We start from the raw sequence: 8384 nt of genomic DNA, 5'->3' as shown, positions 1-8384 counted from the left end.
CCTTGGGTCGAGGCCCAACAAGATCTATACAAGGCCCATTGCAATGTGTGATTCATGGCAGGCCGTACCTTGGGAGCAATGATGGTTTGATGTCCACATTGCAAGGATGATGTTAGTTAAATGTCCGCATTGTCACTCTCTCCCTAGGGCCCATTAATAGGCCCATACTTGTAGCATATAGGCCGTCTAGGCCCATCTTTGTTTTGATCAGAGCCTATCACCACATAACATGTATAGTATAGATCCATGATTCATGATCATACGCATCATATGTATGCCTGATATGAGAAGTGACAGATCATAGCATATGCCTGCGGGCAAATAGTTTATAGGCTCCCTGACAGGCGGAGTTGCCCCACATGAGCGCTCGGTACGCGCAGGATTGTTGCATGTCTGATAATATGATTCATGCAATTGCATTAGTGTGATTGTGATTACTGTATGCCCTAGTGACATCAGGGCCATTGTCTCCACAGACACATCGTGGGTGGCTGGATTGGATACCGAAAATATTGTTACTAAGCATCGGGGCGCCATAGATGTCCCTGGGTGAAAATCCCTAAACCCGATGGTACCAGAGGATGACTCCAACGTGGAGACCAAGTGGATACATGAGCGCACGAGGGCCGAATACCAGGAGGCCGCGTCTCCCACTGTGTCATGGTCGGTTAGAAAGAGGTGTGACCTTACTCGCTCAAGGGTAGGGGACAATACTAGGTTGAGTTTGACCAGCTCGTGAATGGGTCCGCTATCGACATGCCGGATAGGTATTGGCAGACTATTGACCAGGCGAATAGTGAGGTTTCTTACGCTCACTTAGACTGTGCGGCTAGGAGAGCGGCAGTGCCACTTGAAGTGTACTAAACCCCGGTGATTATCCAGAATGAGAACTGTACTGATAAATGATGATGTTTGGCATGCTTGAGTTGCATCTCGCATCGCATGGTCGTGTTACGGTCGATAACATTCTTATCTTGCACCGCATAGCCTTGGTACGACTGATTGCATTCATGTACTCATCAGCATGATTCCGCATTACTATGACCATGCATTCTGAACACGCTTATATTGCGTACACACTCACACCACCCTCTAAGCTTTCTATAAGCTTATGCATGATGATGTGTGCAGGTGACACCAGGGCGCAGCCGTAGCATAGTAGCAGCAGGAGCGTGCAGATGAGCTTTTGGAGTTTCTATCTTTTGCATTATATTGTATTCCCTTCAGATACATTGTACTTAAAAGTTTTTGATCATAGTGGATTTTGTGATGGTGTTCTTATGGTTATTGTTCGTGGGTTATGCTTATGGTTATACTCATTATAAATTAAATTGATATTAGAAATCCTCCTTGTAGGATCCCAGGATCGGAACCTAGTAAATGGGTGCCGGGAGCCGAGAATAGGGTTTTATGGAAGCTGTCGACGCCAGATTCGGTGATCGAGAATTTTGTGAGCCCGGTTTTCGAGTTCGGGGCGTTACACCTAATCTTAACTTAATTATAAAACTAGTCAATTTTAAAAAAACATAACCATAAGTCCCCGGCAACGGCGCCAAAAACTTGTTCACATCCCAAGTATAGGGTTGTGATGTAGTAATAAACTCAGTAAGACCGAGGTTGAATCCACAGGGACTGAACCTTGTACGTAACCTAAAAGTAACCAGAACTAGAACTAGAATAAGATGAAATCTAAATTAAATGAATATGAGGAAATAATAGTGAAAATATTAATATAAAATTTGTAGAAATTAAATGTGGGAAACTATGGTGCCAAGGATCCACTTGTAGAGACCAGGGAGATCTACGCTTGATTCATGAACTCAACTAGACTTCGAGTCCCATCTTCATCCAGTTGGAAGATATATCACTAAAACCCAAATATGAACTTCCTTTGATCTAGTTTTCAAGAGATGAGAAGGATAAGAATTAGAATTGATTCCATCACAAAACCATGCCCATGGGACAAAGCAAACAACAGAATTTTAACCAATCCACATCCAATCTAAGGAATATCTGAACATTAGGAAGGGTTCCATCATCCAACCATGCCTAAGAAACGATGGTGAACAACAGAATTCCCAAATTCACAAACCCTATAATGCTAAGAACATGCTCAAAACTATCATAGATCCATTGTAATTTAAGTCACAACAAACCATTGAAAACTGAAAGCATTCCTATTAATCAAACTAAAATCAAAAGAGAGTTCAATTAAAACATGAATCCAAGCCATAGGCATCATCCCATCACGCTACAAGCTTCACCTCTTAGCCCTAGCTAAGAGGTTTAGCCAACCATAGAATAATTAAGTTAAAAATCTTAAGAAAACATTTTTTTAAAGGAAGAAAAACTTTTTATGATGGAGCCGGCCCACACACTCTCTCTCTCTCTTTCTTCCCACGTCTAAGGTGCCTCCACGACTACCCTCCGCCAAAGATCTCCACGTCCAAGGGATGATGAATAAGCTTTCCTTCTCTCTCCCTTTTATAAAAGTAGCAAGAAGTCGATATAAGTCGGTTGGACAGAGAGTCGGTGAGATTTTATGTAAACTTACACAGCAACCAATTTGGAAAATTCCTTGCGTAGAAACAAGTTTTAGCAAAAACAGAGGTCCGATGACCTTCTTAGAAATCCACTCCATCCATCATCTTTACAAGGTCATACCCAGCTATGGTGTCAAATTTAAGTCTTAGGTGAGCCACAATTGAAGCAGGAAGATGGGGTAAAATCATCATTAAATCTAGGTTTCGTCGCCCGCTGTCGCAGCATGCGGAAGGACACTGTTTAGATGCTTTGTTCCAAAAATAGGCGGGGCCCACCTTTGATGACATTCTCGGAGATCTACTCCGCTCATCATCTTCTTAATAACATGTAAGCCCATGGGTCAAAGTATGAAATAAATCGGAACTCTATATGGGCCACACCATCCACCTGTAATGAGGCACTACCCATCGTTGAAGCAAACCTATGTTTTCCCTTACGTGCATGCATATGGAGTTTTGTTTATTTACAAATTTACCACTCTCCCTTCTAGGAACTTCTGTCGTCCATTCCTCCCTACTGCACCGTGCAAATGAGATGAAATTTCACCAGTACTGTTATTTTTCACGCTCTTTCTAACGCCTGAGTTTGAGCTTTGATCGCTTATGGATTACCAATATGCTCTTTAATGGCTAGCACTTTCTAATCTCTTCGTTGGGTCACTTTTACAAAAATTCAATGGCTGAAATTCGACATATACAATTAATTTAGGATCCTCAGGCCAGATATAAAGTTTCAAGCTAAACGGATAATGAGAACCTTGTGATCTTGCATTCATGACGACTTTCAGGCCTCTTGGACTTGATTTTCTCGAATCTTTGGCGTGTAAATTTTTCGATCTCGGTCTCCTGGGATCCGTCCCTTGCCTTGGTGATTTTAGATTGTTAAATTCATATTTTTAATACCTTTTTCAGTCCAAGCTATTTAAATTCACATTGTAATGAAAACACGATTAAAATAGGACGTTAAGCATTATCGTGTACGTAAAATCAGGTAATAATTGAGGTTTAATATGCAATATTTGACCCTTAATATAGGCTTAGATCGGCTTGCGCCACCATCGTTATGTTTTGAAATATTTGGAATAAACTTGAAACTTTACACTTTAACCATCTTGATTATCTATATTGTGGCTTGTATAATCCTCATTAAGGTGGACACCACTTTTTAATTGTACTTTGACTGTTTGCCTTATATTTATTAATTTTTGTTATCTCTGCCTCACTTTGGTTCCACTAAGTTGAATTCCGCAACTCTGATTATTCGTGTGCGAACTTAATGTGAATTAAAATGAAGACGCATGTGCATTTTATTAAATTAACACCTGGGAACTCGGGATCAGAGTTTATATACTCAGGTGGTTTTCGGGATGTAACATGGATTGCAAATAAGTATTACGGTTGGCCTTAAGATTTTATTTTATTTTTTATTTTAACATTGTAAGTTCAATCACCACTTTTTTCTGGTGGTGTGATCCACTTGAGTTCTAGATCTGCTTTATTTTTTGGGCCCATTATAGTAAAAAGGATAGACACCCATAGTCTCTAGTGGAGCGGATGGGGTACAACGCTGTAGGGATTAGCTACTGCAAGTTGAAAGTTGAGTAGCCATGATCCCTACTGAGGGGATGTCCCCAAGTTTTGTGGACCCCACCACGATGTATGTGTTATATCGATACTGTCCATCCATTTGGAGAGATCATTTCAGGCTATGAGCTAGAGGATCGGGCAGATTCAAAGCTTGAGCGGGCTTCACCACAGAAGACAGTGGGGAGAGTGATGCAGACCGTTGAAGCCTTTCTAGGGTCGACCATGATGTTTGTCTAACACCCAACCAGTAAATAGTTTAACAAAGACATGAACCAAGATTAAGCACATATATCAGCTTGATCGAAAACTTCTGCTGCACTTAAAAGTTTTTAACCGTAGGCATTCAATCTTCACTATTTTCTAACCTGGGTCCATTGATTTCACTCATTCTTTGGATCATGCCTAAAAAAGATCTCTCAAAATGGATGGGCAGTGTATATACAATAAAGAAGTGTGTGCACTGACATGGTTGTGTACTAACAAGATATATATATATATATATATATATATATATATATATATATATATATATATATAATGCAGAAGCGGATTCGCAGTAACTCACTACTGTTAGTGTACTGAATAAACTCTACAAAGTCTACATTGATTTATGTATTTTATCTGCTCTGTCCATCCATTTTACCAGATGATTGTAGGGCTTGAGCCCAAAAATAAGGCACATCAAATGGTCAAATGAACCACACCAAATGAAACAGATGAATTGAATGTCTACCGTTGAAAAATTCATGGGGCTCACATAAGTTTTTGATCAAGCTTATATTTGTGTTTTCCCTTCATCCATTTCCGTATAATCTTATGAACCGTTTGGATGACAAATAAACATCATTGTGGAGCCTAGAAAGATTTCAACGGTGGAAATTATTATCCCCACTGTTTTCAATGGTCCGATCCACTCGAACTTTCGATATGCTTTAATTTTGGACTCAACCCATTAAATTAGATGGTAAAACGGATGGACTACGTTGATAGACCACTTACATTCAAGGTGAGCCCGGCATAGTTTACTAAGTAGGATAAGAGCATACTCAGTAACTCTGCACGTAAAACATTTCTGCAATACGCATCAGTACGCAATCCGATTTCTAAATCACACCAACCTTTGTGACTTCACTTAGCAGGGAGTCCTTACTGCCCGCAAGACCTGGATAGAGAAGGACGGTCTTGTGAGGAGTATGCGAGTACCACGATAATGCATATGGCTTATCCAAGCCGTTCATCTATTTTGAAAGATCATTTTAGAGTATGAGCCCAAAAATACTGTACATTGAAGGTATAAGTGGACCACACCACAACAAGTAGTGAGGATTGAATTCCTACCATTGAAAACTTCTTAAGCCGTTTATTTGCTATCCTATCCACTGGTAGAGAAAGCATAAATATCAACTTGATCCAAAACTTATGTAGCCGATTTCCTGTCAAAGCCTTCCGCAGGATGTTCCTCGGTAGGGATGCTGGGTGAGGCCTACCTCCATGAGAATTCTACTCCGTTGATCCGTTTTGTGAGCAGCTCATATTAGGATATTCGACCAAAAATGAGGTGGATCCAAAACTAAAGAAGGCCACATGAGAGAAAACAGCTGGGATTTAGTGAGAACCATTAAAATATTGTTGTAGCCATAAAAGCTTTGCATCAAGCTAAATGTTTTGTGTTTCACTTAATCCCAGTGGTAATTACCTTATAAATGGTTTGGATGGCATATAAACATCAAAGTGGAGCCCAAGAAGGTCTTAACGGTAGTTATTTCTTTTCTCAATTTCTCCTCTTGTGTGGTCCACTTGAGTTTTGGATCCACCTGATTTTTTCTCCGTTTTCCTAAAATGAGATCTTCAAAGGGATGAACAGTGTAGATTCCCGCAAACATGGCGTTGGGCCCCACCCAACATCCTCGCGCAGGAACTGACTGCCAAAGGCTTTAGCAGGAAATCCGCGTCGCATTCCGCGCCCCCGTTCGCGGGCAAGTAGAGTCAGCCGGCGCAGCCTACTGTGATAGTTTTCAACCAATTCCGAACGGTATCGATTCTTCTCCCCTACGAGTGCCATAAGCATTCGGTAATTGGACCGTCCAAATCGTGGATTTTATGATGAAAAGATCGGTTCCTGAAAATTAGGCAGACTGGATATCTGAAGTATCTGATTCACCACATTTTGAACTATGGACCACCAAGCTTTTAGTTCTGGCCGCCTGTTTTATAACTACTAATGGAATGGTCAGGTCTTTTAGATGAGACCTTTGGGACACCATCCAACATCGCCCAAGATTTTGGAGCGCCACTTAGCCGCTACCCTAAACAAGCAATGTGGGTGAAATCCTAAGCTTCGGACTCACCTCGATGTATTCATTACATATCTATGCTGTCCATTCATTTTATCCAACTTATTTTAAGATATTGACCCAAAAATAGCTACATGTCATTGGACAGCGCGGATTCCCTGCACAAGCCTTTCGCATGAAGTTCCTGCGGTGGGATGCAATTTGGGGTCCACTATGATGTTTGCGAGAAATCCACCCCATTCATCCATTTTTAGACCTCATTTTAAGACGTGCGCATCAAAATTAGGAAGATCCATAAATCAAATGAGCCATACAAGAGGAAACAGTGGAGATGCAGTGGCCACCGTTGAAACATTTATATGGCCACAAAATTTTTGTATAGGTCTAAGTCACGGTGTTTTCTTTTCATCCAAGGGAAAATAACTTTATAAATGGTTTGCATGGTATATAAACATCAAGGTGAAACTTAGAAAAGTTTCAATGGGAGGCATTTCTTTCCCCACAATTTCATCACGAATGGTAGGGGTGCACATGGAACCGGTAGAACCAGTAAACCACCCCAGAATTGATCAAACCGTGGTCTAGTTATGAAGTACACCAGCTTTGGAATTTAAAGAACTGATTAGTTCGGTTCGATTCTTAGTGTAGGGTTATGCAAAATTGAACTGAACCAAATCATGAATCGAACTGTAGAACCAAACCATGAAACCGAACTTGTAACCGAACCTGAACCTGAGCCGAACCTGGAATTGGGCCAGCCGAAGCAATAAATATTATATATATATATATATATATATATATTGATTGCTAGACCATGATTTATGGTTTACATTATGTCAATTGATTGTTTATGTGAATATATTTTTGCACACCTTACACAACATCTAAACATCACAACATGAATGGACATGAGCTGGATTAAAAAAAAACCCATGCAATCGGGTTGTGTTACAAAAAATCCAGAACCGCAGAACCGAACTGGTTTTTACGGCCCAATTTTGGTTTGGTTCTAGGGTGCAAACGGTTCGATTCTAGTTCCGATTTTCCTAAAATCGTTAGGAACAGTTTGGTTCTGGTCTCACCGCAAAATCAATCGAACTGACCCGTGTGCACCCCTAACATATGGCACTTGAATTTTGGATCTTCCCATTTTTTTGCATGAATGGACATGAGCTGGATTATAAAAAATAAAAAAAAACCATGCAATCGGGTTGTGTTATAAAAAAATCCAGAACCGTAGAACCGAATCGGTTTTTATGGCCCAATTTTGGTTTGGTTTTAGGGTGCAAATGGCCCGATTCTAGTTTCGATTTTCCTAAAATCGTTAGGAACAGTTTGGTTCTGGTCTCACCCCAAAATCGACCGAACTGACCCGTGTGCATCCTTAACATATGACACTTGAATTTTGGATCTTCTCATTTTTTTGCACCATGTCTTAAAATAAGGTTGAAAATTAAATACATGGCGCTGCCCTTCTAATGGATGGCTGTGATATCTCACATGTCCACCATACCGGCATATGCGGTGGGGTATGCATTGACAGACTTGTAATGGTGTGTCGGCTTAACAAGGCCTATTTTATTCAGAAAGCATATTGCGTAGTAACTCACTACGCTTGGCATACTCAGTAAACTATGTGAGGTTTACCATTATTTATGCATTTTATCCGCTTTCTTCATCTATTTTACCACATAATTTTAGAGCTTGAGCCCAAAAATGAAGCATGTAAATTGTTCAAATGGACAACACCAAAGGAAACAATTAAATTGAATGTCTACCGTTGAAAATTTCTTGGGGGCCATATAAGTTCTGGATCAAGCTTACATTTGTGTTTTCCATTCATCCATGTCGGTATGATTTTATGAAAAGGTTGGATGGCAAATAAACATCACCATGGGGCCTAAAAAGGTTTCAATGGTGGAAATCATTATCCCCACTGTTTTTGTTTCCAATGGTATGA

This window comes from Magnolia sinica, chromosome 1 (assembly GCF_029962835.1).
Source record: "Magnolia sinica isolate HGM2019 chromosome 1, MsV1, whole genome shotgun sequence".
Classification (NCBI taxonomy): Eukaryota; Viridiplantae; Streptophyta; class Magnoliopsida; order Magnoliales; family Magnoliaceae; genus Magnolia; species Magnolia sinica.
Note: the sequence above shows the minus strand (reverse complement) of the source record.